We start from the raw sequence: 27,090 nt of genomic DNA on the forward strand, positions 1-27,090 counted from the left end.
CGATTGGTTGGACTCCTGGTCAGGACCAGGCCTCTGGACTACTATCAAAGCCTCATTCGTTGGGTTAATCATATTGCTTGTATTTCTTATTATAATTTGTTGTCTATTTAGTTGTTTGTCAACAAAGTTTCACCTCCTGGACCACCTCTCGTCAAATGATTCTCTCGCCTCCAGAGGATCTGTACACCTTGTCAGCCTTGGACTCCATGGGCACAACCTTCCCGTCCACTGAACCTCCTACCTGTACCTATGGCTCCATTTAGGGACAGCTCTATGACCTTGTGCAGCTGAAAGTAGTTACAGAAGATTGACCATCATCCATATCCCCAAAAGATTCCGGGGCCAAATGGGTTCAGGGGGATTTTATGATGTGGATCAAGGCTGCCCCAGAGAGAAGCCCAAGGTGTCCTTGCCTACATGCCAATCTATATGACCAGATTCATATCTAAAGTTATACGACCACACAGTAACCAGACCCCATCTGCACTGAAACCATTTAATGACTTTTTACATCATCTTTTCTTTGTCTAGTAAAAATAAGTCGCATACCCATGCCTTGTAAATTTAGCCCTAACCCTCAACACATTGCAGCCCCTCACTGCCCATGGGTCCTGTCCCCATGCCTGCAGGTCTTACTAACCATGGGTCCTGTCCCCATGCTATTCCATACTATTCTCGGAATAAAAGAGCACTACTGCCAGACCTTGAGAGTCCAAGAAATCTTTCTTTCGATTCCTTGACTCACCGACCCTGTATCATATTATACCTCAATAATAATAATAATAATAATGATAATGATAATAATAAAAATAATAATAATAAAAAGAAGTGAATGGTGAAATATGAGTAGAGGTGAAGGAATGAAGAAAATAAGTTAAATACATCCCAAAGGCTCACCCAGACCTCTTGCAGGGCACATTCTTGCCTCTGAGTTAAAATACAAAAACAACACAAATCCAACAAACAAGAAGAATGGTGTGACATGATTTTTCAGTGAAAGAATAAACGTAGCTGAGAAAGTGTCAGTCATTTCTCTCCCCCATTGAAATTTTCATAGTCTGAATTTCTTCACTAGATTCTTGGCCATTTGGAATCTTTTCAAACCTTTTGGAGGTTTCTCTCCTCTAGTATAATCCTTTTCTCTATCTTTATGAAAACATCTAGCAAGGTCTAGGAGGAAAAAGAGAAACTCAAGAGACTAGAAATGAATCATATTGGTTTTTCTCACGTTAGTTTTTTTTTTTAAGGTAAACATTTTATTGAAATCCTAAATAAACACTGAAGAATGCACAAGCCATAAATGTACAGCTTGATTCATTTTGATGTTAGACAGGTATTTTTTTTCACATCCTTTTTTTTTCTCCAAACCAAGGGTCTCACTTCTTTTAACCGAGCTCATTGTTCCCCAGAAGGCCTGCTGGTTTGCCAAGTCTTTAGCTGACTTGTGCATCAACGGATGACTCTGTCTTCTGGCTTCATCCTGGCTCAGGAAGATGCAAGTCAGAGTTGAGAGTAGCAGTCCTTGGTTCCGTGCCAGTGCCGCCTGTGGGCCAGCTTTGTGTGGTGATTAAGCAACAGCCTTAGATGTCAGACATGACATAGATTAAAGGCTAGCCTGGGGAACAATGGAAAGAGGCATTTTGCATTCTCATCAGACAACTTTGACACAAATTTGGGGAACAGTCTGTTGGCAAATGGAGAACAGGTGTGGGGTCCTGACTGAATGTGCAAGAACGTGGACAAAAGAGATATCCCAGGCTGGAGTGATCAGGGTGGACTTCCTGGAAGAAGTGAACAGTGTTATGTGGATTCACACTTTGGAGTTTCAGATGGAGAGAGTATTCCAAGCAGGAACAACAAATAATAGAGAGGCAAAAGAGAAAAAGGTGGGTGGAACAGCATGATGTTATCAGGGACCCAAGGCTGAGCTGGAATTGAAATGCTCTAGAAAAGAGCCCTGAGAAGACTCAGGGTGTCTTTTGGGACAAGTGGCGAACTTGCTCTATTTGAAGAAATATGCCTTGTATGTGAGATGTCACTCAAAGTTTCTGAAGGTTATTTATCAGATAATTTCAGGAAATAGTCACTCCCACCCCCAGCACAGTAGGCACTTAGTCTCTTATTCTCTTTACTATTCTGAAATGCATGTCTCCTCAATTGTTAGGTTTCTTCATCTAATTTCTGTATTTTGTTACCTGGTTTGCTTTTTACTGTTTGGTTCATCACAAACCTTTTTAGGAGTTCATCGACACCTGTCAGTTTGCTTTTCTGATATGTTTCCTCCGTAATTCCCAGGTATCCGGGCTGATGGCAGTTTGCGCTCATTTGCTTTCACTTGGTAATGTCATCTCTCACTTTCCCTTCCCCTCTGGCTTGACAGTTTTCTCCCTTTTCAAACAAGGGAGTCCTCCCAGATCAGCTGTCACTGGCGGTGGGCAATCGTTACCCATCGTCTGTGAGCTGGCTCCTGCGAGGCGCCCCTGCTGCAGCCTTGGGAAGCTTTTGACTGTGTCCCTGGTGGCTTTGGATGTAGTCTGGTACAGCACTGGCCTGTTGATGAATGAAACCAGGCTCATGAAACCTGGCTCTCCTTTGCTTTTCTTTCCAATATGGGGGATCCCCTGCTCTCAGAGCATTTGGGGGGCTTTCGGTCACTTTTAGCCTGTTTACTTGTCCCTCTCGCCTTCCCGAGAGGCGAGTCTATAAATAAACAATCTCAAATTATTGCACAGATATTCCTGAAGTGCCCGTGTTCCTGAAGACGGCCTATTTCTAGCATGTGGGAGGTAAGACCGAGACCTGCAATGTCGCATAACCCAAACAGATCGACCTGTGTGCGTGATGCGGATTTGACCCAGAAATACTCTCCTTCTTCAGGACCCATTGTCTTTGTCGATGAAAATAATCCATAACCAATCTATAAACGAAAATTGGGGTGAATTTATTCTGAGTCAGATCTGAGGACTAACTTAACCTGGGGTCTTCCTTCCCAAGGAAGGGCACCAAAGAAGTAGGGTGTACAGAGTGGTTATATACCATCAAAGAGCATGTTCCACATAAGATTGAAGCGTCCCTTTTACAATAGTCACAAGACTGCTCTGTCGGCACAGTGATTGATGGACACAGCAGGTAGTGGGTCTGCTGTTTCGGTGGACACAGCAGGGTGACAGGTCTGTTGTCTCATGCTGGGTGGTCACAGGTGAGCACAACAATCAATTCCTAGTCTAGGGAGAGATGCTTATCCTTAAGGAAATGCCAATGTAGGGGAAGTTGCACCTATATCTTAAGGCCACTTGTTCTTGTCTTTGGGACATAGCACATGCTTAAAGCAGATATACAACGCACGCTCAACAGCCACGTCAGGCCCTTTTGGAAAAACAAGGTCAGGCCAAGTTAGTTCTAACCAAGGCGTCCTCGTGTACTCCAGGAGCCTATTGCTTGCCATTTGTCTGTCATCTTCAAGAACAAAGAGAATGTTAAGGCCTATTCACCATTACACATTTTCTGTTATTTTCTGCTTCTTTCTATTTTCATCTACCCCCAGAGAAACATTAGAGTCATCCTCCCCCAGAAGAGCAGAGATAGAATGATGCTTTCTGTGGCTGCTCTGGTGAAACAGCTCACGTTGGCTGTCTAAAAGGAAAAAAGAAAGAAAGAACACAGAGAAAAATCAAACTTACAGTCTCTGTTGACCAGATAGAATGCACATTTATAGTAATTACAATGCTGAGAGAAGAGCTACATGAACAGAAAAAGGGAACAGATAGCCCAGAAATATCCCTAAGACCTGCAAAATCTGACGGGGACAAAGAGGGTGTCACAGAGCAGGGGTGAATCGGGAATGTTGAGTAAGTGGTGCTGAGACAGCTAGTTACCCACTTGGACAAAAAGTCAAGTTAGAACCTCGCCTTCCCTTGTACATCAAACTTAATTCATTGGATCAGCTATTTAAATTTAAAGTAAAAAACAAACCAACAAAAATTGGCTGAATTTTTGATCTCTATGTGGGAAAGACCTATCCAGGCTTAACAGCAGTTAGAGAAATTGACAAAGGAACATAGTGGGGAGCAGAAGTCCCACCCCAGAATGCGTCACTTATCATGTGGATTGTTTTGAGCTGAAGACAACTGGGGCTCAGCAGGCTTGGCAAGAGCTGTCTGCCTCTCCCTTAACTGCCTAAAAGAATTTAGATGGGGGCCTGTACCAGGAAGAGAGCTATTAGCAGAGACAACTCTGTGTCAGAAAGACTCATCTGCATGGCAGGGCAAACACCTGTTAACCAAACAGCAGCTTTTCTCCTCTTCCTGTGAACTGTCCTCCTCCCCTTTGAACCCCCAAGCCCCGCCCCCTTCTCCCCAGCTCAGGATGGGTCTCAGCTTCAATTACCTGACTGCTGGGGAGTCTCATGTTTCTATGGGGCTCCTGTACATTAGAAATTTGTCTTTCTCGTGTTAATCTGTCTTATGTCAATTTAATTATTAGACATGCCAAAGAACCTACAAGGCAAGCAGGGAAGTTTTCCTCTCCTACAGTAGAAAGACATGATTTCATAAAAACAGAGAATTTTGGTTCACCTAAAAATTCTCCCTGTTGACCAAATAGAGATCAATACCAGAAATAAAATAGGTAGGTTTGAATATCCAAGAATTTAAACTGTCTCTCTTAAAATAAAGTGAAAGAAAACAACAGAACTGGAAAAACACATATGATAAAGGAAATAAATAAAAGCTTAAGAATTCATATACATAAAAAAGTCAATACTTCATATCCATTTAATAAGTGACAAAAATGATGAACAGTTAATTTATATACATGAAAATTTCTGTTATCAAACAGTTATGAGACACAGAAAAAGAAATTTCCCCAATTCATCCTGCAAGGTGTGAGTAGCCCCAAATCTACAAGCACAATGCAAGCAACTGAGTTTTAAGGAACAGAGGTAAGAAAATCCTATAATTGTCTCAAAAGATCCTGGAAAATTTTTTTTTTGATAATTTAATGCCCCTTCCTGATTTTTAAAAAATCCTAGGGAGCTAAGATGGAAAGAAAAGTCCCTAATTCGATAAAAATATCTACCGGAAACTTAAATTAAAAAAATCATCCTTATTAAAGAAACTTTGTAAGCATTCACAGTAAACTCAAGAACGTGATAAAGTTATTCTGTTATTAATGCTGGTGTTCTGGAGCGCCTGGCCAATTTCATAAATTAGACAACTTAACAAGTTGGTGTGGGGAGGGCAGCTTCCTTCTGCGGCTGGCCAGGTGAAGCCTTTGTAGTTGCCTATGGCTGGGCCTGCAGCATCACATAGAGGATTTTGGCCTGGGGCCAGACTCCTCACCTCCAGCCTTTGGTTTCTCAGAGCCCAAGGGAGAAGCATAGGCTACCCCATCATGGACCTGAATGGGTCGGACTTTGAGGGACTGAGTCAAGAACCAGGTAATTAGTCTGAGGTCATGATCAGTCTTGCTCTGAGGAGGATGATTAGACCTGCCTGGAGGATGGAACATAACCGTGAGCCCCAGCTACCGCCAAGCTAGGAAAAGATGCGTTTCCCATCTGAGTCTACTTTAGAGATCCGGGAGACCTTTTCCTAAACCTGGTGATGGGTTTTGCCAGTTCTTTGGCCAGTCTCATTGAGGCATGTGGACCACCAATTATTGACAAGCACACAGACCCCACCTTAGCTGAACGCAGGAGGTCAAGGGCACAGCAGTTAGCCAACACTACTCTGACCAAGGAACCGAGGCTGATCTGTGGGGGCCTCTAAAGCTGAAGTAGTGCCATTAGTGACCTCAGCGATGGTCAAAGACACATTGTGCACAACCCTTTCTTAGTGAAGGAACCTGACAGTGGAAAAAATTACCTAGAGTTGGTAATGGCCCCTGGCAATTCTCCTGAGTAACTGGGGCCCGCCTGGTTGTGGAATTCCCATCTTACTTGGTTAGTGTGATATACTCAAAAGGTGGAACTGTTCTGAATATTTGAAATTCTCTTATTAATGCCCCATATATGTGTTACATTGCTAGAAGGAAGGCCACTGGAGGCCTGGTGTTTACAGAAGAAATAACACTCCAAGAGGTGGACACAGGGCTAAGAGTGCAAGAGTCATTCATTGACTACGACGGGGTCTATCAGCTGGAAGTGACCCTAGTGGGCAGAGTCCTTGAGTGGAATTGAAAAGTCTGTGTAAGGTGAGGGCAAGTGTAGGGCAGCAGAAATCTTCACTACTGAGGTCAGAATAGTGGATCCCATGTCCCTTTGCCCAGATGTTCCAGTTGTCCCCATCTCTGATAGGAGTAAGCTGACACCTGGGAAGACACTGGCTCTTGCATTGTCAGAGTCCTACTGGGACAACACATTGGGTCCAGAGTGGTAAGGTTGGGGTACCTGAGGTAACAGAAAGGTCCACGTTTAGAGAAATGTCCATTTGCAGTGCTCAGTGGCACAGCAATCAAGTGTTTATCTGTGGGGTCGGAGGTGGGTGACACATCCAGCAGTTTATCATATACAAGGCAGGGGCAGCTTCCTAGGACAGGCGTGTCAAGGAAGTTGGTGATGTGGAAGTCACACAGGGAATAGAGAGAAGTTAGATCCCCTCTCCTTTTCCCATAACCAAGCTCACTGGTCCAAAGGTGCTCATATCCCATGTTGGAGGGTCTTTCACCCATCACTGCGATGTGGGCAGTCTGATGTGCGTGATGAGTAAGGATAGCACCTGTCATCCATCCCCCAGGTGGTGAACCCTAAACTTCCGGCTCTGATCCTCTTATGACTCAACGAAAGTTTCTACTGTATATATTGATATCTACCCCATGGACCTCCTACAGGAAAAGCAGCAAGACCAGCGTATGGAAAATGTTGAATTAGAAACCCCAAGCTGATGTGATTATCTTCAAAGACCTTGTAGGCCAAAGATCCTGGTCTGCAGTCCAGGGCGTAAGTGAAGAAGCGGGCTACTGCCGCCACACTTGTTGTTCAATGGCTCTTCTAATCTCCCACCTATTTGAGTTTGCAGAGGGGTTTGGAAGGAATGAAGGACCTTGTGGGGTTCCTTGTAGAGTCTGAAGGTGTAAAATTGAAGGAAATCGGCAAAAAGCCTGATCATACACATGGCGCAAATAAAAAGTGCCCTTTCAGGGAAGACCCCAGACTGCTCACCTGAGATGTGTGGTCCAGCGGGGTTACCTTGTCCCCTCCCATCAGCTGCTTAAGCCTGTCCTTTAGCTGTCCATAAAAACACTCAGTCACCCTTGTCACTTGAGGGTGATATGGGGCATGGAGAGTCCATTACAGGCCCCATGATTGGGCCCAGTGATGCGTGGCTTCGGCAGCAAATCCAGGGCTGCTATCAGATGCAGTGTACTCAGGAAACCCAAGCAGGAGACTGAAGTGGTCTTGCAGGTCCTGGAGAGTGTGGCCTGAGTCAGTGGAATCGTGGGGATGGCGAGACCAAATCCAGAGAGTGTCAGCTGCAGTCAGGATCCAGAAAAACCCTCTGGATGCGACCAGAAGCCCAATGGGATCTACCTGCCAAGGACGTCTGGCCCCTTGGCTTGGGAACCTATCCCTGGGGGAGTTTTTTGCCTTGGCCAGCGTCTGGCAGGCAGGACAGCTTTTTAGGTTGTTTCAAAGTCTCCTGATGACAGTCCATGTGTAGGATGGCATCTGAATTCCCATGGGCTGTCCTGTTGTGGATCCAGGATCCAGAACCTCTGCTTGTTCTGGGATAGAGGACACTTGTGTTTAGCTGACAAGCATGGTCTGCTCATTAGTTATGTTTCCCCTTGCCAATTTAGGGGACTTTCTGGTGAGCATCCACGTGGGTAACAAAAAGAGTATTAGGAGCAAACTGATCTTTATCCAAATGGCTCATCCCCGCAGGGGGCCTTGTTTTCTGTGTCAGTCCAAGGCTGGTCAATGCCCTGACCAAATGGCCGGGCCATTAGCCACAACCCGTGAGTTCGTGAAATATAGCTCTTCTGTTGGAGAGGAGTGGAGAGCCATCCAAGCATGAAGCTCTCCCCATTGTGCAGAACATCCCTTCGGCCCTTGCTAAGGAACAAGTCTCTCCCAAGTTGGATGGCAGGTGCACCGCATTCCAGCCAGGTATAAGTTAACCAGGAGGCGCCACCACCAACCAAGCCTGTGCGTGGTCCGAGGGGTCTTTATACCCAGGCCCTCACTGGGCCAGTGAAGGCAGAGGCTCCTTGAGCAATATGCCTGGTAGGCACAGGGGCATTCCTGAGGCCTTTCCATGGAGTTGTGAGACCCCAGTTGGGTGGGGTTTTGCCCACTCCTGTATGTCTCATTTCTATTTTACTATGGATGATCCTGAGCCACTCCTATCCAGCAGTTTGAGGACTCCGTTCAGACCTACAACATGGTTGTGATTTCTGGTTTTAAGATTCTTTCGCGGCTATGGATTATACACTTAGCCTCCACCAATGCTCAACAACAGGCCAAGAAGTGTCTCTCAAAAGGTATGTACCTTTCAGCCGACTCCCGGAGCCTATGGATCCAAAAGCCCACCAGGTGCCTATGGCCTGTGGCAGTGTCATGTGCCAGAGGTTCCAATTTGTAAATGGAGAGGTTGCTGAGACCTGTAACTAAAAAGGCAAATGTGGTCCTGTGTGGCCCAGGGGAGGGATGGTCTTGGTGGTTTGCTGGAGGGTTTCTAGGGCATCCTCTCGGCCGGGGGCCTCACTCAAACGTTGTGGCCTTTCTGTTAAGCTGGTAGATGGGTGCCATCAGGATCCCATGTGGGGAGTGTGAGTGCACCAGTAGCTGAATGGTCCCTGCAGTCACTGGGCCTCCTTTCTATTTGCTGGGGACAAAGAGGACCAAAAGCTTAACAATTATCTCCTCTAGAATAAGAAGCCGTGCCCCTTCCCAGATTTTGCTCCAGAATTTCAGTTGGGTATTAGGACTTTGTACCTTGTTTGTATTAATAGCCTAGTCGTGTTGCTGCATGAGGGACAGCAGGGCGTCCAGTCCTTGCTGGGCGATGCCCTTATCTGGGCCCAACAGGAGAAGGCATTACCCAAGTCTCCAGGAGCAGAGTTTTTCCCAAGCAATGACCTACCTGTTGATGGCGGACAGTGAGAATTTAGATAGCCTTGGGGAAGAACATTAAAGGTGTAACCCATTTCTCATGAAGGAAAACTGATCCTGATGATCAGATGAGAAGGATGCTGAAAAAGGCATTTGCAACATCAACTGTCACACGCCAAGTTCCCTCAGCTTGGGCGGCAAGCTCTGTGAGAATCACAGTGTTGGGTACCGCCAGCACACAGGCAGCCCCATGGCCCGGAGCCACCTGTAACCAATGGCACGTTTCCAGGCACCTGAAGTTCTGCGCACAAGGCAGGCAGGGCTGATGAAAGGAGAGTGTCACAGAGCACTTTGGCTTCTTTAAGCTCAGTGGTGAGGGCAGTTATTTCTTTTTCTTCCCCAGGCAGCTGACACTGTTTTGGGGAGGCAAGAGCACCAAGTGCCAGTAGTTGGGCAGGGTCATGGTCTTCCACATGCCCCGGTAAGATGGCCCTAACTGCACCAGGGGCAGAGGGTGAAGGCGATTGGCGGCACACACAGACAATTCATCAACACCATTAATACGTTCAGTAGTGGGGACCTTGACCAGGGAGGTTTATAGGGGCTTCAAGGGACCTGTCCACAGTCAGGCTTGGGCGAAGATCCCAGTGGTGGAGCCCCAAACAAGAGCATATTTTTGGCGTTCATCTTGGTGCCAGGGGCTGGGAAACCACCGTCTCCAGTGCGTCAGTATTGAAAAGGCCCAAGAAGTGGAATTCTCCCCCCACTTCCCCACTGAAACCCAGCCTTGGCATTGGCCTCCAATTCCCCTGGGGACAGAGAGACCTCAGCCTGACTAAGCCCTAGTCTTGTTTGCTTTGGAAAGCAGTCTGGGTGAAGTTCCTGGGGCTCTCTGATTCATCTCTACGTCATCAGAAGGGGTGGAGAGACTGGTACCTGCATTAGCCATAGGTCAGTCACCATGCAGACCCCAGTGGGCTGCCTGTCAAACTCCCCATGGCCTGGTACCTGGCCATGAGTTCCTTGCTCGGGAGATCATCAATGTCCTCTTTTGAGACTAGTCATTGAGTAACAGAAGCCAGAGATCTCCTGGGAAGGACTTTGCCTGATTGTCCAGGAGATGGTTTCTGCCTCACTCTTTCTGTTGTGCTGTTTGGACGATAGCCACTTTTTCCATGCCTGGGGATTTATCAGTTAAGATCTGGATTGTGTCTCAAACCAACTGAACTTACTCCATGAGGAGATTTAATTGGGTTCGATAATCAGTGAGAAAGGCAGCAACAAACCTAGAATTCTGAGTCCAGTCAACATTCTCATCATCCACTGTTCACATTTCCTCACTGTGGACCCAAGGGCCAGCCCTGGTGGTCTAGTGGTTAAGATCTGGCACTCTCGCAGCTGCGGGCCCGGGTCATGTCCCGGTCAGGGAACCACACCACCCATCTGTCGGTTGTTGCACTTTAGTGGCTGCATGTTGCTGTGATGCTGAAAGCTATGCCACTGATATTTCAGATACCAGCAGGGTCACTCACGGTGGACAGATTTCAGCAGAGCCTCCAGACTAGACAGACCAAGAAGAAGGACCTGGGGACCAACTTTCGGAAAAAGTGACCTGTGAAATAGCAGTGGAGTAATGTCTGATAGAGCTCAGGGTCACTAGAGTTGGAATCCACATGATGGCACTATCAACAAAGATCTAAGGGACCACCAGGGTAGCCTGCCACTACTCTGGGTTTGGAGTGAGGCCTGGGTCCCAGACCATCCCATTGTGAATCCAGACTATCTTGCCTGCCAGCTTTCTGCTTGGCAACTCCTTTCCCAGTCTTTTGGCGGGAGACAGCTCATTTTTCTTTTTGTTGTTTTTTCTTTATTTTCTTCTTTTTGATCTATGCCTGTTGGCAGTTCTGTGTTCTAGGCCTCTCCAGGTCTCAGTCTGGCATGTCTGGAGATAAAAGGAAAATCTGGGGGAAAAGACAGGGTGTCCTTCCTCCAATTTCCAGCTCCTCCCCAGGCTGCCTTCTTTGCACCCCTGAGAGCCATTGTGTGCCTGTTGGATTATTTTCAGGGTGTTTAGTTGTACTTAGAGGGGAGGAGCAGGGAAAAGTGAGTCTATGCCATTGCGTCTCAGAACTGAAAGCTCCTCTCTCATTTTAATGTAAGAAAAAATTCAAACTGAATCACATCATGAGGGCTAGAACTTTTTCTGTTTCTTTCACTGCTTTCTGCCAGAACGGTATCTAGCTTAAAATAGGGTTTCTCTCTGTCTCTCTCAATATATGTATGTATGTATTGAGGCCCTATTATGTATGTATTTGAATGAATGAATGTCTTAACAAGAATCCTAGACGAAAAATAAGTTGAGATCCTGAATGAAAAAAAGGGGATATCATTGTGCTCTCGTCAAATGCTTGAACTGAAAGTGTGCTTAGAGATCGCCTAGTCTAGCTTCCTCATTTTGGAGTGTAGAAGGGCCTGAGAGCTGAACTGACCAGCCCAGACCCAAGTTCGGGTCCCTCACGCCCTGCCCTGGCCTGTGCTCTCTCCGCTTCGCAATGTGGCCTGACCTGCAGCCATGACGTGGAGAAAGCAGCGTCCCGTGTCTGCTTAGATCCCCAGCCTCTCACACTGATTTGCTGTCTGTTCTGCCTGCAGAAATTCCAGAAGTTGTGTTCTCAGGAACACTAGCACGATGTGTGATTTGTTCTTCATTTGACTTTCGTTGTAGTTTTGGAGGCGTTTCTTGGGAAGAACACATCCCAGAAAGAAGTACCTGCTTTTGCCCTCTGGTAAGATTTATTTAGAATTTTAAGAAGGAATGAATTTGCTTCTAGAATTGTCTACGCTGGTGGCTACTGGGACGTCCAGGTGCTAGTTTTTTTTAACTGAATATGTGTAAACTACAAGTTTCTCTTGCACTCCTCCGAGAGCACACGTGGGTCCTCGGGCAGCTGTCCGGGTGGAGGTCCTCCCTCAGTGTCAGCCCCGCTCTTCCCCGGGGGTCGTGGCATTTCCCAGGATTCCCATTAGCACAACCTGTTAACAGCCTCAATTTTTGAGGTCCAAACCCCCTACTTTCTTAGTCATGGTAATCAATTCTCTCTCTTTTCCCACTGTTTAAATAATTAACAAGGCAAAGAAAAGTATGCAGAACAATATAATAGAAAATGTCAGGTAAGAAAATCATGGGTTCTCCTTACGGGTTGACAGAATGCAGGGGTGGTGACAACTGCCGGGGTGTGTGGAGGTCTTGCTGCAGGAGTTCTGGTGTGTGACCAGCTTCTGTGCTGAGCGGACGTCCCACTGGATCTAGGGGGAACATGGCTGACAGAGGTGGCCATGATGGATGATCCCAAGTGGCAAAAGCATCCGTTTAGGGTTTCAGCCTGAGTGAGTTTGCAGTTAAAACTCATTTCAGAGCAAGATGCCAATTTCCCCTCAGAAGGTCATTGGAAGGGTTCAGTCTGGAGATCTCCATCACGCTACTGCCGGGCTGGAACGCAGGAGACGCCAGTCTGTGATTTCTGTGGCCGCCTGGGCTAGTCCTGGTGTCATTCGGCCTTTGCGGCTCCGCACACCCCTTGTCATTGATCAACATGGCTTAGAGGTTGCTCCAGAGCATAACATTTCCTGTCCTGTTCTCTGGCCCGTTTTTTATTCTCTTCATGGTATCATCTTCTGAACAGAAGCTCTTAATTCCAAAACACTCCAGCTGATCATTGTTTTCCTTATAGTTAGCACATTTAGTGTCCTGTTTAAGAGTCTTTGACTACTCCAGCATCATGAAGACGTTCTCTTAGGATCTCTTTAAAAGCCTTATTGCTTTCCTTTTTGCTGTTTAGATTTATGATCCATCTGGATTTGAATTTTCTGTAGGTAGGAGATAAAGGTTCATTTTACTTTTATATGGCTATCCAGTTGATCTGTCATTATTTATTATAAAGACCATCTTTTCTTCATTTCACTACAGTGTCATCTTTATCCAGTAATCAGGGAATCTCATGTTTGAGACTTTTTTTTAAAGTAATGGACTTTATTTATTTATTTATTTATTTTTGGTGAGAAAGATTGTCGTTGAGCTGAGCTAATATCTCTGCCAATCTTCCTCTTTTTGCTTGAGGAAGATTGTCCCTGAGCTAACATCTCTGCCAGTCCTCATCTGTTTTGTATATGGGATGCCTCCACAGCGTGGCGTGATGAGCAGTGTGTAGGTCTGCACCTGGGATCTGAACCCATGAACCCTGGGCCACTGAAGTGGAGTGCATGAACTTAACCACTACACCACCAGGCTGGACCCCTAGACTTATTGTTTAGAATAGTTTTAGGTTTACAGAAAAATTGAGCAGGAAGTACAGAGTCTGTTTTAAGGGTAACTGGGGTTTGTTTTAATCAAGTGTGGTAAGACACACAGACTTAGAACGACTGTCTTAATGAAGAAGTTTATACTCACAGATCCCAAGAGGAGGGGCCCTCCACCCAGGACCACATGGGAAAGCACCAAGTTGGTCGGGAGGCAGAGAGGGTAAGGGGGAAATGTGGGCAGGAGGCTTTATTATGGTTTCTGTGGGAAGGAAATGGTGAAGCAGGGCGATCAGGCTTAGGATGGGTTAGTTTGCACAATTTCAGTGGGCTCTGGGAGGTTGGGGCCGTCTGTAGCTCTCTGGTACCTGGCCATGGGTGATTAGGGCAGGGGAATAGTATAAGGTCTCTTAAAGGATGTGGTTGAGGTACGGCCTCTGGATTGGTTGATTTGCATGTGAAAGGTGCCCTCACAGGCAAGCTGTTTTGTCAAAGGACTAGCCAGCCCTGGGCTAGGTGGGGGGGGGGGGGGGGGGCGGTGGGGTGGGGGGAGGGGGGCCTTGGGGGGGGCACTGAGCGGCGGGGGGGGGGGGGGGGGGGGAGGAGCAGTCTCTCCAGGATCAGCAAGGCCTCAAGATGTCAAAGCATCAAAAGTACAAAATAAAAGACATGATTGATACACTGCCTTTGATTATTCCTACCAGGATGTGTCCAGCATCTCCTCTTTAGTATTTGGGGATACAATTGTCCTTAATTGTGGAGATTTAGCTGAAATTCTGAGCCATCAGGAGCATTTCATTCATAGTTCTTGCACAAAAGAAAGAGAAAGAAGATGGAGACCACAGGCCTGGCAACGACACTTTGCCACTCCTCTGCTCTGTCACTGGGATGATTCTTGACACTGAGGAGGAGGAAAAACTTTTCCCTCTACCCTCCCAGGTTCCCTGCCTGGGGCCCTGCAAATTAGACTACAAAAGACAATGAGCAAGTGGAAAACAAACAGTTTGTTAACCGAGCACATCAAGTGGAAGAAAACTCAGTGATGGGGAACTCAAAAGGGTTATTAGAACTTGGGCTTATCTGGCCTCTCAGTGAAGAACAATAGATATGTGGAGAAGTGACAAGACAAAGGTAAAGAGTTTAAGGCCTTCAAGAATGGCAGACTGCGGGAAGGTGACTACCTGGGGCAACTATGTGTGTTGGTGCAGGTCTAAATTGGCGCCAACTTGCCATCTTTTTCACGGCCATGAAACTTCCCTGGGAGAGGGATTTATGGCCATCCTCATTCCTCAGAAGTTTCTACTTATAGTCAGATAAAGAATGCTCCAGAAGGCTTCTTTCTGCATCTGTTGATTCTCATTTGCCTCCAGTTCAAAATCATCCTATGCCAAAGTGGCATCTTTTGGGGTGGCATATTCTGGTCCCCTACAACACGTTGTGTCTGGTGAGGGATGACTCATTCTCTCAGAATCTGGAAGTTTATATCATAATGTTGTCGACGAAAATAATCCATATCCAATCTATAAATGAAAATTTGGGTGAGTTTATTCTGAGCTTAAATCTGAAGATTATAACCCGGGAGAGTCTTTCCACAAAGGAACAGAGCACTCCAAAGAAGTCGGGGTGTAAGGGTGGTTATATACCCTCAAAGAGGATGTTTCACATAGGATTGAAATGTCCCTTTTACAATAGTCGCGAGACTGCTCTGTCGGCACAGCGATTGATGGAAATAGCAGGTAGGTCTGCTGTCTCGGTGAACACAGCAGGGTGGCAGTCTGTTGTCTCCAGCTGGGTGGTCACAGGTGAGCTGGGAGGTGAGTGCAGCAATCAATTCCTAGCCTAAGGAAAAATGCTTATCCCTAAGGAAATGCTAATGTGGGGGAAAGTTGCACCTTTATCTCAAGGGCCTTTGTTCTGGCCATAGGAAATGTCTAAGTAGATATGCAATGTGTGCTCAATAGCCACAGTCAGGCCCTTTTGAAAAAAAGAATCAGGCCGAGTTAGTTTTATACCAAATGGCTTCCTCATATACTCCAATATATCCTAATGCTTGCCATTTTTATTTGTCATTTTCCCCTTTTGATCTCTAATCTTTCGATAGAAAGCATTGATGATCAAAATATTGTCCCTCGGCGCCAGGGTGGTTGCTGCCTGCCCTGGGTCCATCATGTCCCTCGGTGCTAGGCTTTTATCTTATTTATTTGCCTAGTCGTCCACGTTGGGGGGAAATAGTGGACAAGCATGGAAGTATATTTATTAACAGAGGAAGCATTTCATATGTTATGTAATTAATTTAGATTGTTGCACAAACATTGTATATGCGCTTTTCTATGACACCTTGCATTTACATTGTATATGATTATAGAACAAGTACAGTAACGATAATAACAGCATTTTTGAAAGGATTAGTCTGAAATGCATTCTTAGTCATAGTCTCTAGCAGAAAAGGAAATTTGTTCAGGGTTATAAGACAGATCAACCATCTAAAGCCGTTGAGCAATCATTACTTTAGTTTGTATGCTACTCTTACAACACTGAGAAAAGAAAACAACAATTAGTTTGAATATTATGACCAGTACAAGGATTCCAAGAAGTAGTAGAAATAAGAATTCCAATCTGGATTGGAAAAGGGAACTGATACCGGAAGGGAGCTAACCAAACAACTCAAGACTGGGTGTCGGATCACATAAGGCATCCACTTGCTTCTTCAGAGATGACACATTGGAAGATTCATGACGTATAAAAGCACAGCATTCAGTCTGAATGATTGTCTATGTACCGCCTTGGGATGCAGTAAGAATATCTAAAGCCATTCTGTTTTGAATGACAGCCCTTCTCATTAAAGGCATTTCAGTATTTAATGAGACTATTCCTGCTTGACTATCATTAAGGGCTTCTTGAGTAAATTTAGTCAGATCTTCCATATGTAATAATGACATCTTTTAGGTCCAAAGGAGCAAATATGGCTGCAAATATAGCCATACCAGTGGAGCACTGAACAAGCCCATCCGGCCTTAAAGAGAGGGAGATTGGCGACAGGTTTTAACTCAGCCTGACTCCTTCCCTGCTTTTAAAGGAAACTCGGGGTGCAATGTTTTAGCCATCCAGGCAGTAGCCAAGGCCAAAGATTTGTTCCACATAACCGTTGAGTTCCATTAGGAGTCACTCGATAAATTCCTGGCCTTCAAGACCAGTCTGTTCCAAATTAATCACTTTAAGTATGATAGGATTCCAAACAATTATAAAATAGGTATACAGTTTAAGCATAACAAAGGTTTAAATGAGGAGATATAAGGTTGGGAATACAGGCCTGGTCCGGAGTCTTGGGACAGCTGTCTACAACAGATGTCGTCTTCTTCTCCTCCTGGTTTGGTCCTTTTCGACAGGGCTGCAAAGAGTCTTATTTGATGTCTCTTTCAATACATAAATTCTTCAGGTTACAGTCCATGATCCTTAAGTTCTGGGACTTCTCTGTGAAAGAATCAGCTACAAATCTTTCATTTCTTTTAAGCACCACAATAAGACCATGAAAACAATGTAATACATCCCTTAAGCAAAGCTGGTTCATATATTTCTTCATTTAATTGCATAGGCTGTTGTATTATTTAAAAGGAGACAGCCGATGTTTACAAAAAGTATAGATCTAAGATTAAAGAGCACTAGCAGAAGAGCTTTTGGCCGTGAGAGAGTAAATGTTTCTGAAAGCTTGCCAATTAAGTTTTGGTTGTGCCATTAGTTCCTTTTACCAATCCTGAGGATTGAGGATGGTGGGCACAGTAGAAATGCTGCAATATTGGCCAAACGTTACAAATAGATTTGAGTTCCCCCAGTCACTGTGTAACTCGGGAGGAATTCCTCAAACAGGAATTTATTCTTTTTGATAATAATTTACCTAAAGCCATCGCTCTTCTGCAAGGAAAGGCCTCAAAACAATGTGAGAACATACAGATCATTACAAGATATGTTTATCCTTGAGATGGTGGCATTTGGACAAAGTCCAATTGTCATACCTCAAAGGGTCCCTTAGGAAGGGAAAGTGGCCTTGTGAGTGGGTTTCTTATTGGGCCCGAACCACATCTGCGAGGGGGTGTCAAAAATTCCCCCTTTTGACTGCCACATCTGTTTCTCTTGTTCTGTGGTAATTTCTTGAGCCTGTAGAAGGAAATCTTTTACTGGGTTAGCAGAGTTAACAGAAAGTAGCAGGCATTCTTGAGGCTAGACAGTGTAACATCCTCACCTACACTTAAGTAAGACTCATTTGTAAACCAAATTAAACAATAGAATGCAGTCGTGGTCTTCTCTCCCTTGTGATGTTGGAAGGTAACAAGGTTAATGGTTGGAGCAAATTATAAATTAGTTCCTGTGTCCAGGGGCAGGCAGTGAAGAAGACTTCTAGATGTCAGAGTCAAAGCATCTTTTTGCAGCTTGAAATGTCTGATGATGTCATCGGGCATTCAGGTATCTTTTGAGTGGCTTACAGCTTACACAGCAACAGATAGGAATCTCTCTTAAGTTTCTATCAAGTTGTTCAGCTTCAGTTTGCAAGGTTTCAGGAAAAAGAGCATGATCAATTCTCAATGATTCCAAATGAAAATGAGGGAAAAATTGAAAACATTAGTTTGGAGGTTTGTAACCAGATATTTCAGTAGAAGAATTCAGGATGCAGTTCACTTCACAGGTAGAAAAAGCCTCAAAGACAATTAACAGAACTAGGATCTAATATCCACAAAGGCGTATTATAATTTTTCACTGAAACAATTCTTCTCTCTAAAATCACCCTCATTTTTACCAAAGATAGTCAAGTTAAGACTAATTGGTTTGCCAAAATAAGTTTAGTTTCAAGAAACTTGGCCCAATTATTTACATAAGTGCAGCAAGAATAGCAATTGATCATATAGGTTCTTAAATCTGCTTTGCTGGAATTTTTCATGAGGAATCTCAGATTGAACTTTAAAGACTTCTTGAGGCCAGAAAAGTCAAGCCAAGGATTTGTGCCATGAGGCCTTGCCTGCAATACCTTAGATTTGGGTGACTTCTCTCCTTTCTTGAGATTCCCCAGAATATTTCGAGGTTCATTGCACCTGCCAGATAAGCAAGCTTCCTTACTTACCAGGTAAGATTGCTGGAATCTCTCTCCGTAAAGCAAGGTACCAGGCCCATATTTCCAAGTGGCTTTATTTCCAGAAAGTCAACCTTATTCCTCAAAGGCAGTATTGTCATATCTGAGTCTGTGTCTTTCTCTCAAACATGACATTCCAGTCAAAGTTTTGGTAAGATAACAAATGTGTACTGTTACAAGGAGAACAGATTCTTATTGAACTTATGCAAATAACTATATTGCCAAGAAATAGCCATACTCACAAAGAGTTTCCAAATTCCGGAGGGATCAGGTAGGGAGAAAAAGACAAATGTTTCAGTTTTGCTCACAAAGGTATAATTTCACTGATTGCTATAAGACATGGTTAGCATAAGAGAAAAGATTTCCTTAAATCTGAGAAAACAAAACAACACATCAAAAACAATATTTCAAACAAAAGTCGTAAAAATTATAATCATCCTCAGTTCATTCAGTCCTGTATAACCGGTTCTTGATCTTAATCTCTGTTAGCAGTTTTGTTTTTTTTTTTTAGCATTAAAACTCATTTACTTAATTGGATTTACTTTAATCTCAGTCTACTTGACCAGGCATAAAACTCCTTTCAGAATTTCTCCTTCACAAACCTTCTACAACTTTCTTTTTGCCTTCAGAATTTGTCCCATGCTTTCTTTCTTCTCTTCTAGTACATTAGGACAAATTTATCTTTCTTAACCAACCAAACAAAAATATTTCCATTCTTTATACCCTTTTTACTGAAAACTTACATTTTAACTTTCCTTGAATGCAGAGCTGTTTTCCTTATTAATTTCCAATGGCTTTAATTACATATGTTAATTAGAACTTTTAACCATTAACAGACCCTAGTAAACACTAAAAGGTAAGCAATTACAAATTGTCTTTTATATCAGCATTCTAAACACTTCATAATTTCTAGGAACACATCACTTTACAGTAAAAGACCCATAGACTTTAGCATCTCTGCAATAAAAACCAAAAGCAGATAAACTTAGATGTTTAGCAACGTTTGTTCTATCCAATCCAAAAATTACCCAGATACTCAGATTTTTATCATTTAACTTGACTTGGCAAAACCAAAAAGAATTTCAAAGGTGTTTTCTTTTCCAAGTATACAGACCATAAAACAGTTATTGTACCCACTTTTATCTATTTAAACCGTTTGTTTCCAACACTTATGTTCAGATTACCTATGAAAACCTCATGAGACATGAGACAAAACTGGTCCTCATTTAAAGCTATTATTTTGCTGACGAATTTCTAACAGACAACATGAACTTATTTGACTAGTAAACCCAGGCTGCATGCCTGCATCGTTATGCAAATACCGACAACTCTGACAACAAGACTATTTTCAATCAAACCAACAAACTTAAACAAGCTTTCATTTACCAAAGGTTAATTCACAAGACGTTAACCTTGAAAGATACTGGGTTAATTTCTACTACATTTAGAATTTATGTAAGCACTTACTTTATGCCAAAACTCTTGATTTCTCAGAAACTGGGTTTTAACTCAAATTACATTCCAGGTTGATCTACCTGTCCAACTGCATCACAAAGGCACAGACAAACCCAAGTTTTCCATTTACAGGAGGTCCAGGTTCTGGTCAGGTCCAGCCTGAACTTAACCTCGACTTGGTGACAACAGAAGAGATGATGAGCAAAACAGACAAAGAAAAGAAGAGATGAGATCAAACCTCGCCCTCATGGCCTCTTCCAGAGGGTTATCAAGATAAGAGTCACACAACAGTTCCCATGCTGGGCACACAACCCCAGCAGGACAGTTCACAGAATAAATCACAGGTCTCCTACCCTTATAGCTGACTCAGTAGGTGACTAAAATACTCAATGAGTCAACTGTCAAGAGAGGGCACCCCACTTAGGGTTGCTGGGGTGATCAGGCCCAGAAACCCAAAGTTGGGGCTCCCAGGGGTGGAGCCTTTTACTCCTTAAAGATTTGTTTCCCGGTTGCAAAGCTAAAAAGGAGACGAAAATGGCCATTGTAACTCTAAGAGAGATGAAGACATTTGGGTTGGTTCTATTCAGAAAAACTTTTTGTAAGCGCTTACTTTAATAGAAGGAATAGACCTCTTTAGAAAAGAAGGAGATGGGCTCTGAGATTCCAAAGGCAGCTGCAGAGGAGATGGAAGGGATAAACGGGGTGGGACAGTTTGTGGCTTCTTATCCTTTTTAAATTCAGATACAGTCTCTGCCAATTTACGGTTAGTCTCCTGTAAAGAATTCACTTTATCATTATTACGTTTTGAAGCCTCTAAATGCCAATCATAATAAGCTTCACATTCTTTTGCTTTAGTTTTAGAGCCGGCTCTTTCTACTTGTGCGCACAAATACAGTAGCTTTGAGATATCGAACGTTCCCCACTTTGGCCACTTAAGTCATTCTTAGTTAATCCTTCCCATTTTGTTAGATACTTGCAAGCATTGTTTCCATACAGCAAACCAGCTGGAGTTCCATTGGGAGGTCGTCCATCCGGGAGCTGGCCGGCTTTAAAAAGCACGGTTTTCCCATTTTCTTTTTGCTTGTCTGTTTTTTTTTTTTGATAAAGTCTGAACAACTTCTAAGGACAGTGTAGTGGGTCAGAAGTGTGCTGCTTGTGAGTGTTACTCCCCATAGAAAGGTCGTAAACACTCTCTTACGTGCCTCGGTTTTTCCCTCCGGCCGCCTAATACTGCCGTGGGAGCTCGGAGCGCAGGTGACCAGCCCTTATGTGCGCGTCCCCGGACGAGCCTGTAATTAATTACCGTGAATGAGAGTGGAGTTCCCTATGGGACCGCTGCACGTCCGAGGATTGATCCTCTGACACTCCCGCTGAGGTCCTTAGTCACCTAAGGGCGCCTTTTGGTAAAGGCCGGGAGGAGCAAGTGTCCCTTTTCTTCGGAGCTGAAGACATTCAGTCTCTCATTTCTCTATCAAGCAGTTTGTTCGGACTTTATAAATACAATTCTTTCCAATTCAAAGCCAAATTAAAAGGACAACCAACCCAGCTCACTCCAAGCTCCTCTAAGCCCCTGAGGCTTAGGAATTCTCTCTAGGTTTTTCTCCACCTAGGAACTGTACCGGTACCCCTCAAAACCTCTAGTCTTAAGACCTTACCCAGCTCATATAAACTCTTGGACCATCGACTTAAAATAAGGAGGTCCGGGTTTCAGGAGAACTCACCAATGATGAGGATTTTTAGGCTGGTTAGTTTTAAAACTACAGATGAGATTCAGGCTCCAAGGAGTGGAATTTGTTTGCCCCTTTGTTGGGAAACATTTACATTTCTAAGGGAAACCTCTATCTGTGAAGATGCCTCCCTCTCTGTGCCAGGAAGAAGGGGGGATGGTCTTATCTCTAGAAGCTCTTAATCAATGCCAGAGGCAAGAACTTAAGTTGGTTACTGTCTGGCAACCTCATGTAACTGACACCCCCCCCCCCCCCCCAAATCCTCCTTTGTCTTTAGCCGAGGATAAAATTCAAGCGGTGACTTCTGCCATTTACTCAATCCGGTTTGATTCTTATCTAAAAGTTGTGGGACCGCCAAATGGCCAGACCATACGGGCACTGATACCATTTTAACTTTTTTACATATTCTTTGTCTTGTAAAGAGATGACTCACATACCTATGCCTTAAATTTAGCCCTAACCCTCAACTCGGGGCAGCAGCAGGAGCTCTGACTGCCCGTGGGTCCTGTCCCCACGCACCAGCTCTGCCTGCCCATGGATCCTGTCCCCATGCCAGCGGGGGCAGCAGCAGCGGCTCTGCCTGCCCATGGGCTCTGTCCCCATGCCAGCGGGGGCAGCAGAAGCGGCGGCAGCAGAAGCTCTGACTGCCCATGGGTCCTGTCCCCATGCTATTCCACACTATTTTCTAAATAAAAGAGCACTACTGCCAGATCTTGAGAGTCTAAGAAATCTTTCTTTCGACTCCTCGGCTCACCGATCCCGCATCAACCAAGGTCACCTGAAGAATGCAGTGATCCGGGGGGCTCAATGGGCCCTTATTGGTACCGAATGCCGGTTCAGTGTAGATTCCAGGTGGCCTCCGGTGGGTGTCTCTGAAATCCTGCCGCGACTACGCCAAGAACTGTCGACGAAAATAATCCATATCCAATCTATAAATGAAAATTTGGGTGAGTTTATTCTGAGCTTAAATCTGAAGATTATAACCCGGGAGAGTCTTTCCACAAAGGAACAGAGCACTCCAAAGAAGTCGGGGTATAAGGGTGGTTATATACCCTCAAAGAGGATGTTTCACATAGGATTGAAATGTCCCTTTTACAATAGTCGCGAGACTGCTCTGTCGGCACAGCGATTGATGGAAATAGCAGGTAGGTCTGCTGTCTCGGTGAACACAGCAGGGTGGCAGTCTGTTGTCTCCAGCTGGGTGGTCACAGGTGAGCTGGGAGGTGAGTGCAGCAATCAATTCCTAGCCTAAGGAAAAATGCTTATCCCTAAGGAAATGCTAATGTGGGGGAAAGTTGCACCTTTATCTCAAGGGCCTTTGTTCTGGCCATAGGAAATGTCTAAGTAGATATGCAATGCGTGCTCAATAGCCACAGTCAGGCCCTTTTGAAAAAAAGAATCAGGCCGAATTAGTTTTATACCAAATGGCTTCCTCATATACTCCAATATATCCTAATGCCTCCAGTTCAAAATCATCCTATGCCAAAGTGGCATCTTTTGGGGTGGCATATTCTGGTCCCCTACAACACGTTGTGTCTGGTGAGGGATGACTCATTCTCTCAGAATCTGGAAGTTTATATCATAATGTTGTAAATCACAAAAATGTTAATATTATAACCTAGTTCTTGTGTCTACTCACGACCTTTTTGGTTTGTGAAACAATAAACCATCACTGAGCTCCTGATCCATGTTTGTTTAATAATGAATGAACATGAATTCTATCAACACCTCTAAGAAGTTATTTGTAATGACTCTTACCAGGGCTCTCTGGCTTAATCTTCTGAATAACTTTAGAGAAAAAAAAAATTCTGAGTTGGAGAGTCCATGACATGCCCAGCCCCAGTGGTGGGAGACCGCTTCCTGGTCCTTTTGCTCACTGGCCAACTGCCCGAATCAAAGGCCAGGCTCCTGGGGTCAGACTCGAGGTCAACATGGCATCTTTACTCTTCAACATCGTTGTTCTGAGGAGCCCCGGGGATCTGCAGAGATGCTGACTAGATTGCACGCTGTCCCAGGTGGTGTTAAACTCCAGCCTAGGAGCCCTGAGCAGCAACAAGGAGGAGTGAGGCAGTTCCTAAGTACCGATGTGAAAAGAACTACAAGATAGAGTTAGATGAGAAAATTGTGGTGCGCACACACACACACACACACACACACGTTTATACAAGTATACAAATCATTTGTGCAAAAATTAAAGTTAATGCAAATATATGTTTGTATTTGTTTCTGTATAGACTGTGCCAAGAAAGAGACATAAGAAACTGCATTAACCCTCCTAGGAGAGCAGGTGAGTTACCACTTTGGGTGTTGAGAGCTGGATTCTGTAGGAATGGGGTATGGACTGCGGGGCTGGGAGGACTCTTTTGGGGAAGAAACAATGTGCTGTCGGGGGAAGACACCAAATATACATTTTGCCTACTTGGGCTGGCCTGTGCCTGCACACCAGCTGTCCTACTGAGAATGTGAGTATTGTTATTATTTTTACTAACAGTTTTGAGAAATCATTGCCCAATTTTTTAAAATAAATGTTTTAATTGTTACTACCATAGAAGTTCTTAAAGTCCTTTTTGCATTGAGAAAAAATAAAAATGAATTTCCTTTGCAGAAAATAAGGAGTGACTCCTTTTAAAATGGAGAAAATACCTGTTTCAGAGAATGTCCTCCCATCTTTTGATTTTTTAAGAAGCCGTCACTCGTGCTGTCTGTAGATACAGTCGCTGTGTGGACCCAGCTCAGGCACTTCGTCTTTCTGAGCTTTGGTTTCCTAAATGTCTTCATAACACCTACCCTGCCTACCTTAGACCAAAAATGTGGTTACCAATGAGGATCAAATGAGATAAAGTGGGGGCTGGCCCCGTGGCTGAGTGGTTAAGTTCATGCACTCAGCTTCTGTGGCCCAGGTTTTCCGTGGCTCAGATCCTGGGTACAGACATGGCACTGCTCATCAGGCCGTGCTGAGACAGAGTCCCACATAACACAACCAGAAGGACTCACAACTAGAATATACAACTACGTACTGGGGGGCTTTGGGGAGAAGAAGAAGAAAAAAGGAAGATTGGCAACAGATGTTAGCTCAGGCGCCAATCTTTAAAAACATAAAAATTTAAAAAAATGAGATAAAGTAGGGAAAATGCTTTAAAACTGCCTCATGCTTAACAAATACATTGTTCTTGTAAGCTTTAAAGTGACTCTGGGATGGTGGTGACAGTTGTACAACGCTGTGAATATACTTGACGCCACTGAACTGCACGCTTGAAAGTGGTTAGAATGGTGTGTTTTCAGTTATGTATATTTTACCATCATAAAAAATTTCTTTAAATGACTCTTGGAACTTGTCCTTAGGGTTTGAGGTGTCCCACTTCTTGGTGTGGGCACACAGTGAAATGAACATGGAGGACCCTGGCCTTGTCTTCAGTTAGACCTTCAAGAATATGTTGAAAAAGCTACGTTGGTGACGTGAATATTGGCATCACAGCTCAACAATTGCCTCGATTTCCTCCTTTCTTCCTTTTTTTGTTCTAGGGCTTTAGTGCGTAATTGCACACCCTCGTGGTAAGTTTAGTTCTCTATGTGAGCCGCTGCCTCAGTGTGACAACTGACAGATGGGTGGCGTGTTCCATGACGGGGCAACAAACCCGGGCTGCGGCGGTGAGAGCACCAAATCTTAACCACTAGACTACCAGGGCCGCTTCAATTTCCTCCTTTCTAGATCAGTGATATGGGCTCTTGTCTGCAATAGTTTCTTTTGAGAGAGTAGAGGAGCAGGGACTGGCAACCAGCAAGTTGCAGAATATTCGTGTTGAGGTCAGCGACTATAAACCTTTCTATCTGCCCCTGACTGTCTAGTCATCTCAATTCCGAAATAAAAATGCTGGCTGTTAACAACGTTTGGACAACCAGTTGATTCCCTCCCTGCAGGGCCCAGGAGGGGATGGAACGGATTGACAGGAAGCCATCTCTTTTCCGTTCCCTCTCCACTTCTGGAGGGAGTCCAGGGCCCAGCCAAGGCCAGCGCCAGAATCAAAAAAGGAGGAAGGGGGACCCAATCGAATCCACAAACTAGACCACCGGCCTGGGTCAGCCACACACAAGTAAATAAGGAAGCAGCAAACGAAAGAAGGCGCACAGTCAGAGGATTTTTGTTTCACTGTCGGTATTTATCTGTGACTGACGCCCTGTGGTTCGAATCCAGTCCAGTGCGGGAAGGGTGCGCGGCAGGCGGGTGAGAAGACGTCCAGTCCTTCTCGGCTTCCTTAGGGAGACTCACAGCTCCAGATGGAGAGCTGAGGCTTTGGGGCAGGGCTCCGGGTGGGAGCCAAGTGTCAGGAGGGTGGAAACCCCTTGGCGGTTAGGTCGCACCAGGCTGTCCTCACCCTGCGCTGGGCAGGCCCGCTCCCAAGGCCCTGCTGCTGCACCTCCAGGTCCCCCAGCTGCCCTGGGACTACAGACCACCTACATTATTCATTTCGATATAAAGACATAGCTCAAGATGGAGGCAAGAAACCAGTTAGAGAAAGTGAATTAATAATGATCCTTGCGGATCACAATAGAATCTTAACCGACTTAAGGTTCACGACTCCCTTGTTAGTTATTCATCTTCGTTTTTAAGAAGAGCTAAGGCTGGGAGAGCCTAGGATCAACACCTTACAAATGACACAAGTGGAAGCCCTGAGACCCGCCACTCATCCTCAGCACCTCCAGGGGCTCATCCATGTCTGCCGGGCTGGGCCTGGGTGCAGACAGGGGATGAGCAGAAACCCTCCACTGAGACTTCCCCGGCCCTGCCACTTGTCAGCTGATTGATGCTGAACTTAGTTCCTCACCTGTACAATATGTTGCGTAATTCAAACCGCCTTACAGACGTTGTGAGCCGAAGTAACAAAGGTAGTGAATATTTGTTGAGAACTGTTGGAGGCCAGAGCGCGACACTAAGGGCTCAGTCTGTCTTGTCTCCCGTAATTCTGCTCAGGTGGGAATTCCAAAACTGGGGCCTGAAGACTGGCATTTTTTGAGACTTGTCAGGTAATTCTCAGATCAGTCAAATTGAGAGCCATGGTTGTGTATTAATATTTAGACAGTGATTAACTGGTCAGGGTCTTAGAGACAGACAGACATCATTCTGTCACTCGCTAGTTGAATGCACTTGGCCAAAGCTTTCAACTTCTCCAAGCCTCAGCTTCCTCATCCATAAAATGGGAGCAAAAATAGCATCCACTTCTGAGAATTGTCCAGAAGGTGAAATGAGCCAGTTTAGGTGGTCGTGTCTGGCACACAAAATGTTTGATAAATGTTAGCGGGTGCCATTAGACCAGCTCCTTTTCTCAGGGGACTGAGAACCCAAAGACTGTCTGACCTTTGTGCATAGTCACTCTATCCTAGTTTAAATTTATTGCTCTTCCATCCCCACGGTTCACTTCAAATCCTAAGCGTTGGGGAAGAGG

The 27,090-nt window shown here is 44.8% G+C and overlaps 1 long non-coding RNA gene across 1 annotated transcript; it reads left to right on the forward strand.

Annotated features, from left to right (window-relative positions):
* The first annotated feature begins 11,702 nt into the window (after positions 1-11,702).
* On the forward strand, positions 11,703-25,117 carry LOC138918690 (uncharacterized). The gene is made up of 3 exons (XR_011428351.1): positions 11,703-11,838; positions 23,884-23,936; positions 24,992-25,117. It is a non-coding gene; the product is annotated as an uncharacterized lncRNA (long non-coding RNA).
* The last annotated feature ends 1,973 nt before the right edge of the window (positions 25,118-27,090 follow it).

Source organism: Equus caballus, chromosome 18 (genome assembly GCF_041296265.1).
Source record: "Equus caballus isolate H_3958 breed thoroughbred chromosome 18, TB-T2T, whole genome shotgun sequence".
Classification (NCBI taxonomy): Eukaryota; Metazoa; Chordata; class Mammalia; order Perissodactyla; family Equidae; genus Equus; species Equus caballus.